The sequence below is a fragment of the Panthera onca genome, chromosome C1 (genome assembly GCF_046562875.1).
Source record: "Panthera onca isolate mPanOnc1 chromosome C1, mPanOnc1 haplotype 2, whole genome shotgun sequence".
Classification (NCBI taxonomy): domain Eukaryota; kingdom Metazoa; phylum Chordata; class Mammalia; order Carnivora; family Felidae; genus Panthera; species Panthera onca.
Window position 1 is genome coordinate 120,129,256 of NC_138346.1, and position 23,542 is coordinate 120,152,797.

Sequence of the window (23,542 nt, forward strand, 5' to 3'; positions counted from 1 at the left end):
GGAGATGCAGACTAATGCCTGTGGCTGGGGTAGGGTGGGGAGGAGGAATAGCTCACTTCTAGAAAAATGGAAGCAGTAAATAGCCACGTGTCTTTTCCAGCAGCACTAACTTTCTGGAGCTTATGAAATCATCGGAATGAAAAACAAAACAAAGTCTATAAAAGCACCAAAACCATGGAGGAGCCAAACTAACTTTCCAGTCACAAACAGGTCAATTTGAGGCAGTTGGCCTAGACCTCAAGCAGTTCCCAGTAGCTCCAATTAACTGCTTCTCTTTTCCCAACTCTTAAAAGATCTAATAGTTTTTCTGAAAAAGGTAGGGCAACAGAGAAAAGAAAACTTAAGTACTGTTCACTAAGTACTTGTTTATGAATTTTGTCCCCAAACTTCAGTCTAAGATCAAGAGGGTGACTTAATTTCCTCATCCCCACTTCTCCCAGGTTAATGGACCATATTTTGGACAGTGGGGATGGGGTATGGAAAAAAGAAGTCTATATTTTCAGTTGCTTTTTTCTATCTATATCCTCCCTAAAAAGTGATTATTAAAAATTCAACAGGAGATTATTTAACTTTAGAACTATGTTTAGGTTTGGTATAGCGTTATCTGCATGTGCCAGCAAAACTAAATGAAGGCCAAATGCTCACCAGCCTCATTACTAAACACAGCAACACGTTACTAGGCTCTCTTTTCCTGGCTGAGACTTCACCCAGCATCTAACACGTTGCCTTTGGCACATAGGTGGAGAGACTGTGAAATTTGAGCATAATTGACTCTCAGTCTGTGAGTCTCATTTTCTTGGCTCTGTCCCATAGGCACCCCACTCTCATCTACTGCCCCTCCATCACTCTACTAAACTTACCACCATCTCTCTACATATTAGAGTTTCTGTAAATTCACACTTTCCATCTTAACAGCCAGGATATACAAATACTTTCCAATTGACACTAATCTTAGACATTTTCTTTTAAAGAACTGGATGGAAGGAGTAAAAGTTGCAAAGACTGAAGCTTAAGATGTTTAAAATTTAAATGGGATAAAGATCAATTTCCTTCCAACTGTGTAACTCTCACTACCATAGTAGTGGCTGGCTTTTTGATACACCCTATTTGCACGCTGGGGCTCATAGTATTTGAAATTACCAGGGGCTTGTTCTGGAGTCGGGATGATGTCTGAACCTGGTGAACTACCTGGATATGTGAAATGGTATCAGGGATTTCTTGGAGACCTCCACGTCGAAAACCCAGGTTAAATACATTCTCCGTTGGCTTTCCACGTCCAGTTCTAAGCAGATCAAAATGTTTGCTAATGGGACATTTTCATCAAAGATGGCTACAGAATCTGGGATCGGGTTATATTTGGGGCTGACTCAAATATATTTTCAGGTCTTAATATTTTGGCTCAAACTCCTACTCAGAAATGGTAAAAAAAAAACCCTCCAAAAATGCACCCTATTGGGTGTACCCTATTAGGGAACACTGCATGGTGTAGAAAGAAATCAATTCTAAAGAGAATAAAAATCAACACATACCATGAGATATCCAGTAAACAGAAGTTACAATGTCCTATAGCATCCCCAATTGCTGGGTGATCCGTAGGAAGTATTATTTCTCCCCTTAACTACAGTCACTAGAGGATAAATTCTCATATTTTCGGATCAGATCACTGGTTTAGCCTTGCTCTCAACTTCATGGTTTTTGATGGAATTCTTCTGCTGTGAGGGCTCCTACTGGAATTTCTGATGATGCCAGCTCTACTGCATATTTATGCAGTATGCAGTGTCTCAGGGCTCCACCAAGGGGTGAATCCAGTGCTCTCCCCCAAGCAGCATGCAATCCCTATTAGGAGGGTAAATAACTCTCCCTGGACACTCTGAAGCTCACCATGGAAATTTCCCGTTTCCTCGAGTTGTTAGCAATTCCTTTTCTCTTTCCTTTTTTAATGTTGCCTATCTCTATAGACCTAATATCCTCTTTATTTTTTTTTAATTTTTTAATGTTTGTTTATTTTTGAGAGAGAGAGAGAGAGAGAGAGAGAGAGAGCGAGCGCATGAGCAGGGGAGGGGCAGAGAAAGAGGGAGACACAGAATCGGAAGCAAGCTCCAGGCTCTGAGCTGACAGCATTGAGCCTTATGTGGGGCTTGAACTCACGACCTGTGAGATCATGACCTGAGCCAAAGTCAGATGTTTAAACTGACTAAGTCACCCAAGTGCCCTCCCCTCCCCCACTGTTGTCCACTTTAGATACTGTCCCCTAAACTCAGTTTTCCATCCTCTAAGGGATATTGCCTTGACCTCCAGATCACTGATGTAAGTAGCTCATATCTTCTTTCTCTCTCCTCAGTTGACATTTGGAGATGTTATTTGACCTGTTCAGTAAATTTCTTGTTTTGGAGATATAAATTTGACCAACTCTGTACTAAAGATTTCCAAATCTATTTCTCTAGCTAAATCTCTCCCAGTACTCCAGGTTCATATATTTTATATAGCAGATGCTATCACTGTCTCACTCATATCACCTTGGTATTTATCCTCTATATGGTGAAGGCTACTTAGTAGTAAGAAACACCTACTACTCTCCACACCTTTTTTTTGGTGGGGGGAAGGTCTGCAAGAGAATGTGCATCCTAGGGTAAGCTAGCAGTGCTGCAGAGCTGGGAGAGTTAACAGCTCCAGAAATGGCTCTCAAACAGTGCTGGTGGAGATTTGGTGGCTAACAATCCCAGCGTCTAACCAGTAGGTTGTGGTAACTCCAAGGTATATTCTATACCATCTTCTAAAGTTTTACCAGTGGTGCTAAACTTTAAATCCCCTGACTTTGGTGGTTATAACTGGCTCAACAAAGCACATTTTATAGGTTTCCTTACTTTTCCTTCATCACTTTCCCATTAACCTTTTGGTGTTTTCCAGGACCACTTCCAAAATATACTACTTGCATTTGAATTCTTATCTCAAGAGGCTATTTATGTGCTAACCCAAAGTCAGGCATCTAGCAAACTACAGGACTTTTTTAAAAATAGTTTTTAAAGGTTGATGGGGGGTGGGAGGGAGGGCAGGGTGGGTGATGGGTATTGAGGAGGGCACCTTTTGGGATGAGCACTGGGTGTTGTATGGAAACCAATTTGACAGTAAATTTCATATATTAAAAAAAAAATAATAAAAAAAAAATAAAAAAAGAAAAAAAAATAGTTTTTAAAAAATGTTTATTTTTCAGAAAGAGAGAGAGAGCGAGAGCGAGCACACAGGGGAGGGGCAGAGAGAGACACAGAGGATTCGAAGCGGGCTCCAAGCTGACAACACAGAGCCCAACTTGGGGCCCCAACCCATGAGCCTCGAGATCATGACCTGAGTTAAAGTCAGATGCTTAACCAACTGAGTCACCCAGGTACTTCGCAAACTAGAAGACTTTTTAACCTGGCTATTTCACTGACAGATATCTCAAGAATAATTCATTCAAAACAATTTTATATTCTAGTGTCAATCTGTTCTTCCTCTTCTATGCTCAATTCTCCACCCACCAAGTTACCCAAACCCAAACTTGCTCAAGGCCATTCTGTCACAAACCTGTTAACTCTACCTCGATAATATTTTTTCAACTCTGTCCCTTCCTCTTCATCCCTACTACTGCTGGTCCATGGTAGTTCTTATCATCTCTTACCTGTGCTGTTCTCCCTGCCTCCAGTCTCATTTTTAGAAATGAAGCAGAGGAGAATTTAGAATGACTTCCAGGCCTTTGGTGATTATAAGAAAAGCAATACAGAATAGGGAGAAGGCTTAGAAGGAACATTGTTGCAATTGTTTTCATGTATTTTTAGTTTGAAGAGTCTGTAAGCCACAGTGGATAATGGGCCAGGAGATCCTGGACACCATCTTGTTTAGGAAATATATGTCTATATTTGAAATCATAAAAATTTAGGAGATCATCCAGGAAAAGCATGCAGAATGAAAAAAGAGCTAAAGGCAAAATCTGAGGAATATTAACTTTTAAAGGTAAACAGAAGAACAAGATCTTGCAAGGTGTAACTAAGAAAGAACAATATGGAAAACTTGAGTGAAACCACGTTTAAGGGGGGAAACCAAGATGTTACAAAAGCCAGAAAAGTGAGCTAGAAAACTTTACTCGGTATGAACTTCTCAATGAAACTGTCCCTTACTATCCTATTTAAAATAGTGTCCTTCTCCCCACTATCTAGAACTTCCCATGCCTCTTCTCTGTTTTATTTTTCCAAAGTACTTTTTACCATAAAATTTCTAAATATTTTTATTTCTTCATTTTAAACATCTTCACAGAGCTATAATTGATATACCAAACAAACAACCAAAACTGAAACAACCACAACCCTGCACTTTGATTCAATGTATACAACAGGGTGAATTTGAAAACATGCATACACCTGAGAAAACATCACCACAAAGTAATAGTCATATTCATCATCTCCAAGCGTTCCTTGTGCCCTTCTGGTTTTTGTTTTGTTTCTGTTGGGAGCACCTAACATTAGATCGACCCTCTTACCAACTTTGGAAGTGGGCATGTAGTATTAAGTATAGGCAATATGTTGTAGAGCAGTGCTCTCGAACTGTGATTTTACGCCTAATGAACAAAGCAATTCCTCATTTAACCAACCCCACACCCTGGCAACCACCATTCTATTTTCTGGTTCTATGAGTTTCATCATTTTAGATACCTGATGTAAGCGGAATCATGCAGTATTTGTCCTTCCGTAATTGGCTTATTCACTTGGCACAATGTCCTCCAGGTTCCTCAACGTATTGTCACAAAACGGGATAATTTCCTCCTGTTATCAGGCTGAATAATATTCCACTGTTCGGGTATATCGCACACACAAAGGACGAGTGGCTTGAGCACCAGCTTCTTCCGCTACCAAAGCACCCTGCGGAGGTGCGGCTTTGGTCAGAGGCTAGCGAAAGCAGACACGTAGGGGGAGTGAATGTGCCAGCCCAGAGGTTGGGTCTAGGGGGTGGCCTGCCACTGAGTGGCCTGGGGGGCCTCGGGTCCTGGCACCTTCCGTGGAGCTGGGGTGAGTGAAAAGCCTGGGTTCCGGGTAGCGGGCCCAGCTGTGCGCCAGGCGGGAAGCATGGGTTGGCGGGTGCCTGCCTGCGACCGGGATCAGGGTTCGCGGGGGCTCATGGGAGCTGGGGCTACGGGAGCCGGCCAGGGCCAGGAGTGGCTGGGCGCTAGACTGCCACTGGAGCTTGCGTTAGCAGGAGCACGCTAGGAACCTCGTGCTCCTTAGAGCCACCCCTGCTGCGAGAGCCACGGGGGCACTGTGGTGAGCTGGGGAGTTTGGGTCCCAGGAGCCGCTAGTAGCCTGTTTCTACAGGAGTTGCTGCCAGTCGGTGGGCTGGGAGCCTGGGGCCTCAGGGACTGCCTGGGGCCATGGCTGCTGGCACGTGCTAGGGGTGGATAGGCCTGGGTTCGCAGCAGCCTGTTAGGGTGCCACGTAGGGTGGGGGTAGTTGGTGTCGCGCTGGGGCCTCCTGCAGTGAGTCGGAAGGTCACCTTGTTCTCCTTACACAGGAAGCTTATCTCTTCCGTTGGGCTCCTGCACTGGAGTGGCTGCACTGGAGTGGAGGGGGAGGGCTGATGGGTGTAGAGTGTGTGTATCTTACCCACCTCAAGGCACTTTATTTTTTTATTTTTATTTTTATTTTTTCAACGTTTTTTATTTATTTTTGGGACAGAGAGAGACAGAGCATGAACGGGGGAGGGGCAGAGAGAGAGGGAGACACAGAATCAGAAACAGGCTCCAGGCTCCGAGCCATCAGCCCAGAGCCTGACGCGGGGCTCGAACTCACGGACTGTGAGATCGTGACCTGGCTGAAGTCGGACGCTTAACCGACTGCGCCACCCAGGCGCCCCTAGGCACTTTATTTTGATGTTTCACCCCAATGGTGTCATCCTTTATCTGGAATCCTTGGCTTTTGTGAAGGTATTCTCGTGTGCAGGTAGTTCGTTGTTCATATTGATGTTCCTGGGGGAGGACGAGTGCTAGAAATTTCTGCAGTCATTTTGCTCACGTCACACCGACGTTATATCTTGAAGTTAGGTAGCAATGCTCTTTAACTTTTTCTTTTGTAAGAGTGCTTTGGATAGCTTCTTTGCTTTCGCAAATGAATTTTAAAAGTAGATCATCAAATTTTGCAAAAGGGTGGTGGGATTTTTGATGACAATTGCGTGGACTCCTAATATAAATTAGAGGATAGTGGACAGTATTCGTGTGGTTTGTCGCTCCAAGAACTCCGTTAGTTCTTCAGTTTCTTTCAGCAGTCTTTCAGTTTTCTATGTAAAAGGCTTGCATATCTTTTGTTAAATTCATTTCATAGTATTTTGTTTTTTGATGCTATTTAAATGGAATTTTTATTAAATTATCAACAATTGTTTTGCTCTATATAATAACATTTTTTATTTTTTTGTTGTATAAAAATTACATTTTTTTTTTTTTTTTGGTAAATTAATTTTGTAGCCTGTGACCTTGCATAGTTTACTTATTCATTCTGGTAGTTGTTTTGTGAATTCTTTAGGGTTTTCTATGTAAACAAACATGTCATCTGTAAATGGAGATAGTTTTACTGTTTTATTCTGATACTATGCCTACATTTTCTTTTTTGCCTTAATGAAATAGCTGGGATCTCTAGAATCATGTTGAATAAAAGTGATGAGATTGAATATCTGGACTTTTTCTCAAGCTTATGTGAAAGTGTTCACAGTTCACCACTAAGTGTGATTCTAGGTGTACATTTTAGAAGATATTCTTCATCGCTTTGAGGAATCTGACTTTCATTCTTAATTTGCTGAGATGTTTTTGTTTTGCTTTTAAAGTCACGAATGGATATTGAATTATTTCAAGTGCTTTTTCTTCATCCCTTGAAGTGATACCATTTTTTTTTCCTGTTAATGTGATGAATTACTCCCATTTTCAAACCTTGCATTTCTGGGGTAGCCCTACCTGGTATTTCATGGTAAACATAACTTTTTATATTGCCAGATTCAATTTGCTATTACTTAAGTATTTGTACATCTATCATTAGAAATGTTTATAATTTTTGTAGAAACATTGTCAACTCTGGGTATTAGGATTATGCTGGCTTTATAAAACAAATCAGAGTGTTTCTTCTATACTCTGAGTTTTGTAAGATGGGTGTTATTTTGTCCTTAAATGTAGAACTTACCAATGAAATAATTGGGCCTGAAATTTTCTTTGTGAGAAGGTTTTTGATAATAAATACAAGGTTATTCCAATTTTCTAATTTTTGTGTCAGTCTTAGTATATTGACTTTTTCAAGAAATTTGTTGATTTTATTTATTATATTTGTTGGTACAAGTTATTAATAATCTCTTAACATATTCTCAGTGTGTTTAGGATTTATAGTGATAATCCCTCTTTTATTCTTCATGTTGGTAATTTGTGTTTTCTCTCAAATTTATTTTCTTGATCAGTCTAGCAAAGGGTTTTTCAGTCTTATTGTTTGAAAGAACCAACATTTGTCTTTGCCAATTTTCATGTTATTTTCTATTTTGTTGATTTCTGCCCTTTACTATATTCCCTTTAAAATTTTTTTTCTTCTTTTCTAGATTCTTGTGTGGAAGCTTGGAAGCTTAGATCATTGATTTTCTACTTTTCTTTTTATTTCTTTTTATTTAAAAAAAATTTAATTCCTTATTTTTGAGAGTGAGAGAGAGACAGAGTGCGAGTGGGGGAGGGACAGACGGAGGGGGAGACACAGAATCCAAAGCAGGCTCCAGGCTCTGAGCTGTCAGCACAGAGCCTGACATGGGGCTTGAACTCATGAACTGCGAGTTCATGACTTGAGCCGAAGTCAGACACTTAACTAAGTCACCTAGGCACCCTTTACCTTTATATATATTTTAAACATAATGTTTAAAAATAAATTTCCCATTGAGCACTGATACATATTTTTGATATATTTTTCTTTGTTCAGTTTGAACTATTTTCTGTTTTCCCTGTGATTTCTTTTTTAACCCACAGACTATTTAGAAATGTGTTGTTTATTTCCAACTATTGTGGTTGTTTTTTTTTTTTTTTTTTTTACTAGATAGCTTAGTTAATTGCTTGCTTGCTTCTTTCTTTCTTTCTTGGTTTTAAATTATTTAACTTCTAGTTAGTTAACATGTAGTGTAATATTGGTTTCAAGAGTAGAATTTAGTGGTTCAACACTTACATGTAACACCCAGTGCTCATCACAATAAGCAACCTCCTTAAAACCCATCACCCATTTAGCCCATCCCCCCCGCTCCCCTCTAACAACCTTCAGATTGTTCTGTATAGTTAAGAGTCTCTTTTATGGTTCGTCTCCCTCTCTTTTTTTCTTCCCCTATGTTCATCTGTTTAGTTTCATAAATTCCACATATGAGTGAAATCATGTGGTATTTTTCTTTCTCTGACTGACTTATTCCATTTTGCTCCAGCTCCATCCACATCATTGCAAATGGCAAGATTTCATTCTTTTTGATGGCTAAATAATATTCTAGTGTGTGTGTGTGTGTGCGTGTGTGTATACACATATGCATACACCACATTTTCTTCATCCATTCTTCAGTCAGTGGACATTTGGGCTCTTTTCATAATTTGGCTATTGTTGATAATCCTGCTATAAATATTGGGACTTCATTAAAATAAAAAGCTTCTGCACTGCAAAGGAAACAATCAACAAAATTAAAAGGCAACCTACAAAATGAAAGAAGATATTTGAAAATGACATATCTGATAAAGGATTAGTATCCAAAATCTATAAAGAACTTATCAAACGCAACACCCCCAAAACAAATAATACAGTTAAGAAATGGGCAGAAGACATGAATAGACACTTTTCCAAAGAAGATATTCAGATGGCTAATGGACACATGAAAAGATGCTCAACATCACTCATCATCAGGGAAATACAAATCAAAACTACAGTGAGATATCACCTCACACCTGTCAGAATGGCTAAACTTAGCACAGGAAACAACAGTTGTTGGTGAGGATGTGGAGAAAGAGAAACCCTCTTACACTGTTGGTGGGAATGCAAACTGGTGCAGCCACTCTGAAAAACAGTATGGAGGCTCCTCAAAAAGATAAAAATAGGACTACCCTATGACCCAGCAATTGCACTACTAAATATTTACCCAAAAGATACAAAAATATTGATTCAAATATGATCAGTATATTGATACATATGATTGGGGCACATGCACCCCAATGTTCATAGCAGTTAATTGCTTTCTAATTAAATTCTTTTGTGGCCAGAGAACATATCCTGTATTATTTTAGTCCTTTGAAACTTATTGACACTTATTTTAGATCACAGCACATGCTCTCTATCTTGGTGAACATACTGTATGTAATTGAAAATAATATGTGTTCTATGGTTGTTGGGAGTAATGTTTTACAAATATCAATTAGGTCAAGATGAATAATAGTATTGTTGATTATGCTTTTATTGACTGTCTGTTGATATATAAATTGTTGAGAGAGGGGTGTTAGTATGGTTAACTATGACTGTGAAATTGTCTTTCTCTTCAGCTCTAAATTTTTTCGTGTATTTTGAAACCTTGGTATTAGCCATGTACATGTTTATGAGTGTTAATATGGTTGAATTCACCCTCTTAGTATTATGAAATGTTTCTTTGTATTTCTGACAATACTCTTTATCTTGATGTCTATTTTTTGTTGATGTTAATATAGTGACTCCAGTCTTATGCTTACTATTTGCATGGTCTTTTTCATCCATTTACTTGTTTGGAGTTTCCATCTCTCTGCTAACATTACCCATCTGCTATTGTGTGTTGCCTACATTTTTGATTAGAGCCCTTAATATATTGATCATAGTTACTTTAAATTCCTTTTTTGATAATTCCAGTATCTGTCATATCTGTCTGATTCTTATGATTGCTTTATCTCTTCACATTGTGTTTGTTCTTGCATTGTAGCATGACTTATAAATTTTTTATTGAAAGCTGGATCTGTTGTAGATAATAAGAACTATGGTAAATAGACCTTCATTTTGAGGATTTACAGTAATCTAGAAGTTAGGATATTTAATGTTTTCTGTAGCTATAGGTGGCAGAGGCTTCAGATTCCTCTAGTGTCCGTGTATTTGTCTCCCCTCTTGACTTTGAGCTTCCCTTAGTACTCCTCCTCAAAAAAAATCAGTGTATGTGTCTTGTAGCTTTTCACCTGTAACCGGCTGTCATTGTACTAAAGCCCTATTATTGTGGAAAAGTGTGTGGAAGGGGGAGTGTTCTCTAATTATCTGGTTATATCTTAGTGTTTTAGTGAGCTTGTGTCTTGGGGCTGTGACCTTCAGATGTGTTTATCCAGTGATATAATGCTCCAAACCCCATTTTTATTCCCTTCCCTGGCTATAGTGTTCCCAATGTATTTCCAAGAGGTCTTGACCTATGTTGACTGTTCTTTTTGTTGTTGTTGTTGTTGTTGTTAAATGAGATAGGAAGTCTAGAGGTGGTTGGAGTTGGAGAAATGCTCTTTTCCTAACTGAGATGTGACTCTGGCAAAGTTATTTTTTCTGGAGAGTAGTCCTTTGTTATGAAATATTCCATGGGTATACTTCACACTGATTATTTTCTCTACCCTGCCAGAATGAAGAAGTGATCTTTCTTGGATCTTCTTTATAAGAACATTGTGGAATTCCTGGAGGCAAAGCCCATGAAAATGTGCCATGTCCAGGAGTTTCTTACTCTCAGGCTAGTCAACATTTGGTCTCCAGAAAAGTGTCAAAAAAACAAAACAAAACAAAACAAAAAAAAACCCCATGGAGTTCCTACCAGTTTATAGCTTCAGCAGCTTCTGCCCTAGGTAATCAGATCTTGGCTGTGTCTCTTTGAATTTGTCTCTCCAGATTTTGGGGTGGTGGTTTGCTCTGCGATTTCATTTCTTTGATCAGCTCAAGAACAGTTGTTAACATTTAATATTTCAAACTTTTTTTCTTATAAAGATCTGAGTGATGATTTCCAAGCTCTTTACATATCAGAGCTAAATAGAAGTCTTACATTCATTTACTTATTTTTATACTATGTATACATAGTATCCAGTGGGTCTTAGTTCTTTATGTATTCTGACAGTTTCTGTTTTTTAATTGTTGATATGGTTGTATTTAGGTCTACTACTTCACTCTTTGTGTTTTGTTTCTACCTTTTTGTGATTGTTTTCCTTCTTTTCTACCTGCTTTCAACTTTGACTAGTTTTTAGAATTCAATTTAACTTTGTTCTTTTTTTAGTTATACCATTTATATTAATTTTTATTGATTGCTCTAAGGATTTTAATAAACATCCATAAATTTATTTATTGAGGGACTAGAGGAAGATGGTGGCAGAGGGAGTAGGAGGACCCTAGGCTTGCCTTGTCCTATGAATACAACTAGATAACTATCAAATCATGAAATGACCTGAAGACTGACAGAACAAACTCCACAACTAATGTGAGAGAAGAGGCTACATTGGAGAAGGTAGGAAATGCAGAGATGTGAATTAGGGAAGAAATGGATCTGAGCTGCTGTGGAGGGGAGGGGGCTGTGGTCACGGAGAAGGGTGTGTTACAGAGGAGTACACAGGAATGCACATGGAGAATGTTTCCCCATAGCCATTGGCTTGGAAAATGAGAGGGGCTGAATTTCGTGAGTTCTTGCAACCAGCAGGGCTTAAAGCCTGGAGTTTTAAAGATCAGTGCACTTGGCTGGGATAGAACCCAGAGGGCACTGCACTGCTCTTAGAGAGAAGGCAGGCAGACAACCCAGAGGCATATGGCATGGAAACAGTGATCTGATGTGTTCCTGGGGCACACAGCGGGGAGATTATTTGGTCTTCTCAGAGCATGTCCCTGAGAGGCATCATTCATGGAGATGTCACTCCAGAAACAAAGGAGCTAGCGGGCCCCATTTCCCTCCCCTACCCCTCAGAATAAACACAGAGACACATGCAGGACACAGTGCAGCATGGACACTGGCTGCTTAACTTGCTTACACCATGCCTCACCACCCTGTGCTTTCATGGAACTGCTCTTCTCCGTCACACTTACCTCAGTCCCGGCACAGCAGAGCCCCTTCCCCTAGAAGTCCAGCACAAATACCTGCCCAAACCGTGTCTCCTGACCAGAGGGTTTTGCAGGGTCTCAGTTCTGGTGGAGGTGGTAACAGGTCTCATTTCATGATAAGACCAAAGCACACCTGATTAAAACTAGACATATTCAGGCCAGGGACCAAACACTGCCCACAGCAGGCAAGGAAAGCCTCTGTAGATGACTAGCCTAAAGGACAGAGTAGCCAGAATACAACAGCAGAGTGCATGCAACATACACTGGAGGCACTCCCTGAAGTGCCAGGCCCTGAGCACTATAGGACCTGTTGAGAGATAAATGGTAGAGAAGAAGGCAGAGACTTACGCAATATGAGAAGACAGAGGAATTTATCCCAAGTGAAAGAACGAAATGAGGCCATGCCCAAAGATATAAAAGAAACAGATATAAGTAGCATGGCCTGATGGAAAATTTAAAGCAATGATCATAAGGATACTCATTGGACTTGAGAAAAGAATGGAAGACATCAGTGAGACCTGCACCACAGGTATAAAAGAATTAAAAAAGAATCAGTCACTCCCATCAGTAGTGCAAGAGGGTTCCCCTTCCTTGCCAACACCTGTTGTTTCTTGTGTTGTTAATTTCAGCCATTCTGACAGGTGTGAGGTGGTATCTCATCATGGTTTTGATTTGTATTTTCTTGATGCTGAGCAACATTTGAAGAGTGCAGTAAATGAGATTAAGAACATGCTGGATGCAATGAACAGAAGCCTGGAAGAAGCAGAGGAGTTAATTAATGACATAGAAAACAAAGTAATGGAAAGCAGTGAAGCTGAACAAAAGAAAGAATTGTGCAAAATGAGAATAAATTTAGGGAATTCAGTGAGTCCATCAAATGTAATAACATTTGTATTAGAGGAATCCCAGAAGAAGAAGAGAGAAAAAGGGGCAGAAAATTTACTTGAAGAAGTAATAGCTCAAAATTTCCCTAATCTGGAGAAGGATACAGGCATCCAGCTCTAGGAGACACAGAAGACTCCCATCAAAATAAAAAAATGCAGGACCACACTAAGACATATTGTAATTAAATTTGGAAAACATAGTGATACAGAAAAAAATCTTAAAAGCGACAAAATAAGTCATTAATATATATTAGGGAAAACTTACAAGGCTAGCAAGAGATTTTTCAACAGAAACATAACATGCCAGAAAGGAGTGGCATGATATATTCAAAGTATTGAATGGGAAAAATTGTAGCCAAGAATACTCAATCCTGTAAGGCTATAATTCAGAATAGAAGGAGAGAGAGAGTTCCCCAAATAAGTGAAAACTGAAGGAGTTCAGGACTACTAAACCAACCCTGCAAGAAATATTAAAGGGGATTCTTTGAGTGCAAAGGAGAGTCTAAAAGTGATAGCATAAAGGCAAGAAATGCAAAAGTAATAAAAATGAATATTTCTACAAAAAATTAGTCAAGGAACTCACAAAAAAGGATATACCTAAAACATACATACACACACACACACACACACACACGTATATATACATATACCTAAAACATGGGGAGGAGAGGAGAAAAGATTGGGTTCAATCTTAAATGACTATCAACTTAATATAGACTGCTATTTGCAGAAGAGGTTATATACAAACCTAATGGTAAGTGTAAATATAAAAAAACACTCATAACATGCAAAGAATAAAGAGAAAGAAATAAAAATGTATCACTGAAGAAAATCAGCAAAACATGAAAGACAAGAAAAGATCAGAGAAAATCTCCAGAAACAACCACAAAACAAGTAGTAAAATGGCAGTAAATACAGAGCTATCAATAATTACTGGGAATGTAAATGGATTAGACACTCCAATAAAAAGGCATAGTGTCAGAATCAATTAAAAAAATCCCAAACCCATCCATATGCTGCCTATAAGAGACACATTTTAGACCTGAAGACACCTGCAGATTTAAAGTGAGGGGTTAGAGAAACATTTATCATGCAAACAATGTCAAAAGCTGGACTAGCAATACTTATATTGAATAAACTAGATTTTAAAACAAAGATTTTAATGAGACAAAGAAGTTCATTATATAATAATAAAGAGGACAATCCAACAAGAAGATATAACAGTTGTAAATATTTATGCACCCAACATGATGGCACCCAGATATGTAAAACAATTAATAACAAACATAAATTAATTGCTAATAATACAATAATAGGAAATTTTCACACCTCACTTACATCAGTGGACAGATCATCTAAACAGAAAACCAACGAGGAGACAATGGCTTTGAATGACACACTGGGCCAGATGGACTTAACAGATATATTCAGAACATTTCATCCTAAAACAGCAGAATATATTCTTTTCAAGTGCACATGGAATATTCTCCAGAATAGATCAATGTTAGGCCACAAAATAGGCCTCATCAAAGTCATACCATGCACCTTTTTAAAAAAAATGTAATTTATTGCCAAATTGGCTAACATACAGTGTATACAGTATACTCTTGGTTTTGGGGGTAGATTCCTGTGATTCATCGCTTACATATAACACCCAGTGCTCATCCCACCAAGTGCCCTCCTCAATGCCCATCACATATTTTCCTCTCTCGCCTGTCGCCCACCGCCCCCCCCCCCCCCATCAACCCTCAGTTCTCTTTATTTGAGAGTCTTTTATGGTTTGCCTCCCACCCTCTCTATTTTATTCTCCTTCTCTTCTGTGATGGTCTTCTGTTAAGTTTCTCAAGTTCCGCATATGAGTGAAAACATATGATATGTCTTTTCTCTGACTGACTTATTTGACTTAGCATAATACCCTCCACTTCCATCCACGTCGTTGCAAATGACAGGATTTCATTCTTTCTCGTTGCCAAGTATTCCATTTTATATATAAACCATATCTTCTTTATCCATTCATCAGTTGATGGACATTTGGGCTCTTTCCATAATTTGGCTATTGTTGAAAGTGCTGCTATAAACATTGGGGTACAAGTGCCTCTATGAATCAGCACTCCTGTATCCTTCGGATAAATTCCTGGTAGTTCTATTGCTGGGTCATAGGGTAGTGCTATTTTTATTTTTCTGAGGAAACTCCACACTGTTTTCCAGAGTGATTGCACAAGTTTGCATTCCCACCAACTGTGTAAGAGGGTCCCTGTTTCTCCATATCCTCTCCAGCACCTGTTGTTTCTTGAGTTGTTAATTCTAGCCACTCTGACCGGTATGAGGTGGTATCTCAGTGTGGTTTTGATTTGTATTTTCCTGATAATGAGTAACATTGAGCATCTTTTCATGTGTCTGTTGGCCATCTGGATGTCTTCTTTGGAAAAGTGTCTATTCATGTCTTCTGCCCATTTCTTCAGTGGATTGTTTGTTTTTCAGGTGTTGAGTTTGGTAAGTTCTTTATAGATTTTGGGTACTTACCCTTTATCTGATATGTCATTTGCAAATATCTTTTCCCATTCTGTCGGTTGCCTTTTAGTTTTGTTGATTGTTTCCTTTGCAGTGCAGACGCTTTTTATCTTGATGAGGTCCCAATGGTTCATTTTTGCTTTTCATTCCCTTGCCTTTGGAGCAAGAAATTGCTGCGGCTGAGGTCAAAGAGGTTGTTGCCTGTTTTCTCCTCTAGGGTTTTGATGGTTTCCTGTTTCACATTTAGGTCTTTCATCCATTTTGAGTTTATTTTTGTGTATGGTGTAAGAAAGTGGTCTAGTTTCATTCTTCTGCATGTTGCTGTCCAGTTCTCCCAGCACCATTTGCTAAAGAGACTGTCTTTTTTTCCATTGGATACTCTTTCCTAATTTGTCTAAGATTAGTTGGCCATACATTTGTGGATCCAATTCTGGGTTCTCTATTCTATTCCATTCGTATGTGTTTGTTTTTGTCATGCACCTTTTCCGACTGCAATGCTATGAAAGTAGAAGTCAACCACAAGCAAAAATCTGGAAAAAAACACAAATGCGTGGAGGTTAAATAACATGCTAATAAATGATGAGTGGGTTAACTATGAACTAAAAGAAGAAATTTAAAAAAATACATTGAACAAATGAAAATGAAAGCACAATGGCCCAGAACCTTTGGGATGCACCCAAAGTAGTCCTAAGATACAGATCTATCTCAAGAAAAAAAATATCAAATAACCAACCTAACTTTACACCTAAAGGAGCAAAGAACAACAAATGAAGCTTAAAGCCAGCAGAAGGAAGGGAATAATAAATATTAGAGCAGAAATAAATTGTATATAAACTATAAAAACCCCAATAGAACAGATCAATGAAATCAGGAGTTGGTTTTTTGAAAAAAATCAATAAAGTTGATAAACCTTTAGCCAGTCTTATTAAAAAAAGAGAAATGACCCAAATAAGAAAAGTCACAAATGAGAGAGGAGAAATAACAACCAACACTACAGAAATACAAACAAGTATAAGAAAAATATTATGAGAAACAATGAATTTGGTTAGCTAGAAGAAATGGATAAGTTCCTAGAAACATATAAATTACCAAAGCTGAAACAGGAAGAAATAGAAAACTTGAAAAGACTGAAAACCAGCAAAGAAATTAAATTAGTAATCAAAAAACTCCCAACAAACAAAAGACCAGGACCAAATGGCTTAACAAGTTAATTCTACCACTCATTTAAAGAAGAGTTAATACTGGGGTGCCTGGGTGGCTCAGTTGGTTAAGTGTCCAACTCTTGATTTTGGCTCAGGTCATGATCTCACAGTTCTTGAGATTGATCCCTGCATTGGGCTCTGTGCTGACAGCACGGAGCCTGCTTGGGATTCTCTCTCTCTCACTCTTTCTCTGCTCCTCCCCTGCTTACACATGTGTGTGTATGTGCTCTCTCTCTCAAAAATAAACATTAAAAAAAGAAGAGTTCATACCTATTCTTCTTTAACTATTCCAAATAATTGAAAAGTAAGGAAGCTTCATTCTATAAGGCCAGCCTGATACTATAACCAGATACAGTTGTTTGGAGTCTACTTGGCACTTACTTATTTCAGGGTAAGCCAGAGTGGCTGACGATACATTAAATTTGGGTTTCCCTCTGTCTGGTTCTTCCCTTTCTGGGATACCCTCCTCACTTTCTAGTGGATGTGGTTTTAGTAGACTTTCCACCCTAGTTCATCCCAGAAGAATTGTGAGTTCTAGCTGTTATGATAGATGTCATCTATGGTCTATACTAAGGCTAAGAGCTCCATATAATTGGTTCTCAGTCCTTCATTCTTCAAAGTGTCAACTCCATCTAGAATCTGCTTGATGTTTTCACTCTAAAGTGCTTTTGGGTCTATTTGTCCTGAGTTTATAATTCTTATCTTGGGGCACCTGGGTGGCTCAGCCAGTTGAGCGTCCGACTTCGGCTCAGGTCATGATCTCATGGCTCGTGAGTTCGAGCCCTGTGTCAGGCTCTGTGCTGACAGCTTTGGAGCCTGGAGCCTGCTTTGGATTCTGTGTCTTCCTCTCTCTCTGCCCCTAACCCACTTGCATTCTGTCTGTGTCTCTCTCGAAAAGAAATAAACATTAAGAAAAATTGAAAAAAAAATCTTATCTGCAGAGGGTGGATAAAGAAATGGAACTGTGATAGCTCTTAAAGTTCTCTTTGGCTAATTGTAACATCTCTCATTCCTAGGGCTGCTTCTGTTGACTGATTTTACTTCTGGCCATTGGTCACATTTTCCCACTTCTTTGCTTTTCAAGAAATTTTAAATTGTTGGGCATTGCAGATATGTGCTATCTTTCTTTAAAGAGCTTTGAATTTGATTCTATGGGTCTAGATTTGTCCTCACTGTAGCCTTAGAGTAATATTGTGCCTAAAGTGTGGACTTTCTGGGGATATCAACTGAATGCCTGAAGTGTTTATCAATATCTCTCTACTCTGGATGGTCATAGCTTCATCTCCCAGTTCTGTATGATCTCTAGAATATCCATTTAATTGAGAGATCTCTGATAGTTTCTGCCAGGACTTGCAAAATCACTCCATGTGTAATTTAGAATTGAACCAAAAATTCAATGGAAACTCTATGTAGATTTCTGGAGTTCCTTTTCTGCATGGCTTCCCCTTCTAATAATATGCCCTACAAATTTCATCTGTGCTAATAACATTGAATTCTTATCTTTATCTCCTAATTTCATTAAGATCACTGTGCTCCCTTTGGGGTATATTTCCCTGGGACATCATCTGGAAAGTGATTGTGGGCAGAGAGCTGATATAATTTGAGACTCAACTCATTTATTTTCTTTTTCTCAGAGATCACAGTTCTATACTTCATGTTTTCTAATATGTGAAAATTGTCTTATGTATTTTGTGCACTTTCATAGCTATTTATTGTGGAGGTCTGATAACCAATTCTTCTGCCATAGCTGGAAGACGAAGTCCCTTTTTCACAAAAGCTGAACATATACAAATTATCAGATCTTACCTACAGAGACTCTGATTAAATATGTTTGTGCAAGGACTCAAGAGATTTCATTTGGTAGTCCTCCCGTTTCATGGTAATTTTGATGTAGGTAATTAGAATGTCATACTGGGATAAAGTTAAGATAAGAGAAACAATATCATCTGAAATTTATATTTATTAAATTAAAGTCATATTAGAGTCCAAATGTCAGCATGGTGGTATCCTGAGTAATTCAGATGAAGTCAAGAGAACAGGCCAGCAATAGTAGGTACATAAGCCTTTTAGAGATTGGAAGGGGTCTGATTAGAATCGGGACCACAGAAATAAAAATTCTGTTTGAAATATTAACTGGGAGTAACTGAAAACAGAAGAGGAGAATCTTCCTGCCAGATGGGAAAGATGTTGGTAGATGCACAGATTAAGGAGGCTTTGTTCTAGCTTTGGCCTCTGGTCACTGACAGCATAGCCCTTGAGTGCAAACTAAAAGCCAGAGGGACATGTATCCCCTCTGATCTCTGCTGCCACATTTCTCACCACAAAACTTTGCAGCCAAGTATTCCCCAGGCACTCCAGGTTCTTCTAAGCAGAGCTGCCATGCTTCCTGGAAGATATTACTGTTTATGTCAACCTGGTCTCAAGAGCTGTCTAAAAGAGCAAAGGGATTTACTGCTCAAAGGAGATGAAAGATTGGAAGAGGCCAAAGATCTTAACTCAGAGAAAACCCATTAAAGATATTTTGCCTTGTCAGAGACTGTCTGTATGCCAACTGCTTAAAAAGGAACATCTAAAGACAGAAATTTATAAAGACAGAATGGCAGGTAAGAAGGCAAACATTTGTTTTTCCCTAAAGGTACAGGTAGAATTCACATAGCTATGCTGACTGCCATGCAGTAATTGACTTTCTTTCCAGCCCTGTTCTTACCATTCCTTACTGAGTCAACTTTTTTCAGTAACTGGTTTCCTGAACGCTTGATTTTGTTGAGACGTCCCTTAAAGTCACTATACCCAAACTGAACTTCTGCTTGGAAGGCAAAGTTGAAAAGACAGACCCTAAATAATCTTTTCTGCACTCTAAAATAGCAAACAACTCTACTATGCTTATCTGTAGCTCCAGAAGGTAACCTCAGGCCTTAGCTCTCAAGTCCCTCTGGTTCATTTCAGTATTTTTTAGTTCCCTAGATGCCATTTTCCTATGCATCATTGTCCCTTCGAGGACCTTTTATCAGAAATGCTGGCATTACAGTTCCCTTGTAACACCCCACCACCGGCTCGGCCTTAAAATAAGTGCTAGCTGCCAAACCTCACTCACAACAGGGGACATATCAGAAAAGGAGGGGCAATACTGCCATGCAGAATCACAAATGAAAATATCAGCCAGCTTTAAAGGCATCAGATTATCTTCCTAGTTCAAATTGCCAGGCTCTGTCAAGGAGTGATATGGTGTTTCCTGATGTGTTGAAAGCAGCACTGCGATGAAAGGAAGATAGTGCCCTTATCCAGCTGAAATTTTGAACTGGATACCCCGTGGGAGTCTTGTATATAGTCTTTGACTCATCACAATAAAGACTGGCTGCTGACAGCTCATCAACTTTGACTTCTGGCCAAAACCCTAATACTTGGCTTCCTTTTTTACCCCCCTCTGAACTCTTCCATTTCTCATTTTCTAACTTCTTCCACCTACTCTTTAGATATCGAAGGTTTTCCTGGGTCTGAAGGCAGCCTTGACCCATTGCAGTATCGGTCCACTGACTCATTTGCCAAAGCATGTTGGACACTTTTTGTCCTACTATTTGTAATGCAGCTAATATTTATTGATCACTCTGCTAGATGCTAGAGGTGTAGACATAAAGAAACATGGTTACTACCGTCACGGGGAACTTCCACAAGTGTGTTTGTAGATCTACCTACATCAGGACTACTTGGGCAAACTTGTTAAAAATCTAGATTTCTGGGTTCCAACTAAGATTTACTATGTAGAAATTTCTGAAGTTAGATGCAAGAGTCTACGTTTTTAATTAGCTCCCCAGGGTTCTTAAACACGTTGTTTGATAACCACTAGTAAATACACAAATATGGAATTAAAATTTATGATAAAGGACCTAAAAGATGAAAGGATGACATAGAAAGGCAAATTTAGATTCAGACATGTGGGCTAAAAGGGGCCTAAGGAAGTGATTTCTTAAAAAAAATGTATTTATTTAACTTCAAGTTAGTTAACATACAGTGTATTTATTATTGGTTTCGGGAGGAGAACCCAGTGGTTCATCACTTACATATAACACTCAGTGCTCATCCCAACAAGTGCCCTCCTGAATGCCCATCAAGAAAGATACATTGAAACTGAGACTTGAGAGATAAGTGGAATCATTCAGATGAAGAATTGGGAAAAAACATTCTTCAGGCAGAGAGAAAACTTATGCAAATGTCCTAAGGTGATAATATTGATATTTTCCTAGCCCATATACATGCCTAGTATCTTGTCCTAAAAGAACTATCAACATGTAAAGACATGCACCCTATAATCTGGGTTTAAGTCTTCTCTTCTACTTTGGCCTCAGCCTAAAAATATCCTTATTAGGACCTTACTTAAATTAGGAAAGAATTGTAGGGGGATTGTTAAGATGGCAAATGACTAGAGCAACCCTAAGCTTGCCTCCTCCCTTGAACACACCTAGATAAATATCAAATCATTCTGAACACCTGAGAAATTGATCTGAAGCCTGAAAGAACAAAGCTGCATATCTACAAGCAGAAAAAATGACCACCTTGTAGAAGGTAGGAAGTATAGAGAGTTGATTTAGGGGAGAAAAGAGCTGCAGGTGTTGGGGAGGGGAGGGAGTCCTGGTAGCTGAAGGGAGAGAGAGAAAGAGAAAGAATGAAAAAAGTGAAAACACGAGTAGGGAATTTCACAGGTAAACCACTTCTCCCAAACCATTGACTTGGAAAAAGGAGAGCATTTAAAAAAATTTTTTAAAAATATTTATTTATTTTTGAGAGACAGAGACAGAGCATGAGCGGGGGAGGGGCAGAGAGCAAGGGAGACACAGAATCCAAAGCAGGCTCCAGGCTCTGAGCTGTCAGCACAGAGCCCGACGTGGGGCTTGAACACATGAACTGTGAGATCATAACTTGAGCTGAAGTTAGACGCTTAACCGACCGAGCCACCCAGGTGCCCTAAGGAGAGTGTTTTTTAAACAGTGGAGCACAGAGTCTGAAGTTTCATAGGTCAGTGCCATTGCCAAGGTCATGCCTGGTGGTGCTTTGCTGGGGAAGGAGGAAAGAGACGCAGTAGTGGATAGTATGATCTGAAGATCCCCTGAGTCATATGGAGAGAAACCGTTCCCCTTCTTGGAGTGCATTTGGTAGAGGTGATATGGCCTCTCCATTTGGTAGAGGTGATAGGGCAAAAGACCCTGTGGATGTGATTGAGCTGCTCCTTTCACAAGCATAGGAACAAAGACACCAGCTGAGGGCAGCAAACCTTGGCACCAGCTTTGTGCTGTGATTTATCATAAACTAGGAACCACGGCTCAATTGTACAACCATTTTTTGGTACAAGCTAACACAGCCACCATGACACCCTCCCCCAGAATATCAATGTAGGGCTGTACAATGGGGGAGTCTTTTAAGTTAGTTTTGAAACCCAGCCACATCTGAGATAAAACATAGGAGGGTAGACAGCTCAGACTTAGATAGGGTGCATGTGAGGATCTGACTGAAGCTGGGGACACAGGAGGGATAATTGTTTGCTCATCTGTGAAGGTTTCCTGAGCAGTGGTGGGCATGAACTCCCCATTCCAGAGATGAGAGAGCAGGGTGAGGCCATTTTCACCCCTGGCCCACCAGCAGTGACCAACCTTAGTGAGCTAAAGAGAACCACCAATTGGAAACTGCTGTCGTTACACCAAGCCCCACCCCCTACACCCTAAAGGCTTATTTCCTGTATGGGAAAGTCAGCCTGAGAATTAGTGCAACAGGCCTCCCTCCCAGAAGGCCAGCACAGACCACTCACAAGCACCAAGTCTACTGATCATAGAGTGCTGAAAAGCTTCAGCTCTAGGGGAAATAGGATCTGGCATTTTTTTTTTATTTTTAATTTAGTTTATTTCTTATTTTAAAATTTTTGCTTATCAGTGTGTGTGTGTGTGTGTGTGTGTATAGTTTTTGAATCCAACATTTTTTTCAAATGTTTATTTTTGAGAGAGACAAAGTGTGAGTGGGTGAGGGGCAGAGAGGGTGGGGGATAGAGAATCTGAAACATACTTTGTGCTGCCAGTGCAGAGCCTGATGTGGGGCTTGAACTCATGAACCATGAGATCATGACCTGAGCCAAAGTCAGACACTTAAGCAACTGAGCCACCCAGGCATCCTTGGATATATCTTCTTTTAACAAGCAGACTAAAACAAGCCTAGTTTGTTGTTGTTTGTTTTCTCTTTTTGTTTTTTTTTTTTTTTCTGGACAAAATGACAAGACGGAGGAATTCACCCCAAAAGAAAGAACAAGTATAAATTATGGACAGGGATTTAATCAATACAGACATAAGAAAGATGTCTTCACTAGAATTTAAAACACTAATCATAAGAGTACTAGCTGGGCTTGAAAAAAGTGGAGAAAACATGAGAGAATCATTTGCTGCAGAGATAAAAGAACTAAAATCTAATTGGGCTGAAATTAAAAATGCTATAACCTAGATACAGAGGAATGAATCAGTGATATAGAAGATAAAATTATGGAAAATAATGAAGCCAGAAAGAATAGTCGTAGATCATGAATGTAGACTTAAGGAACTTAGCAACTTCTTAAAACACAATAATATTCAGATCCTAGGAGTCCCAGAAGATGAAGAGAGAGAAAAAGGGGCAGAAAGTTTGTTTGAGCAAATTTTAGCTGAAAACTTCCCTAATCAGGGTAAGGACATAGGCATTGAAATCCAGGAAGCACAGAGAACTCCCATTAAATTTGACAAAAACTGGTAATTACCTAGACGTATCACAATCAAATTCACAAAAGACAGAGACAAGGAAAGACTCTTGAAAGCGGCAAGGGAAGTATAGTCCTTATCCTACAAGGGGAAACAGATCAGATTTGTAG

At 39.3% G+C, this 23,542-nt stretch overlaps 1 long non-coding RNA gene across 1 annotated transcript in view; it reads right to left on the reverse strand.

The window, feature by feature from the left end:
* LOC144617069 (uncharacterized) overlaps positions 1–5,079 on the reverse strand; it is a 61,773-nt gene extending 56,694 nt beyond the window's left edge. The window contains exon 1 of the long non-coding RNA XR_013557086.2: positions 4,683–5,079. This is a non-coding gene — a long non-coding RNA (uncharacterized LOC144617069). The remainder of the gene's footprint in view (positions 1–4,682) is intronic.
* Positions 5,080–23,542: the final 18,463 nt, after the last annotated feature.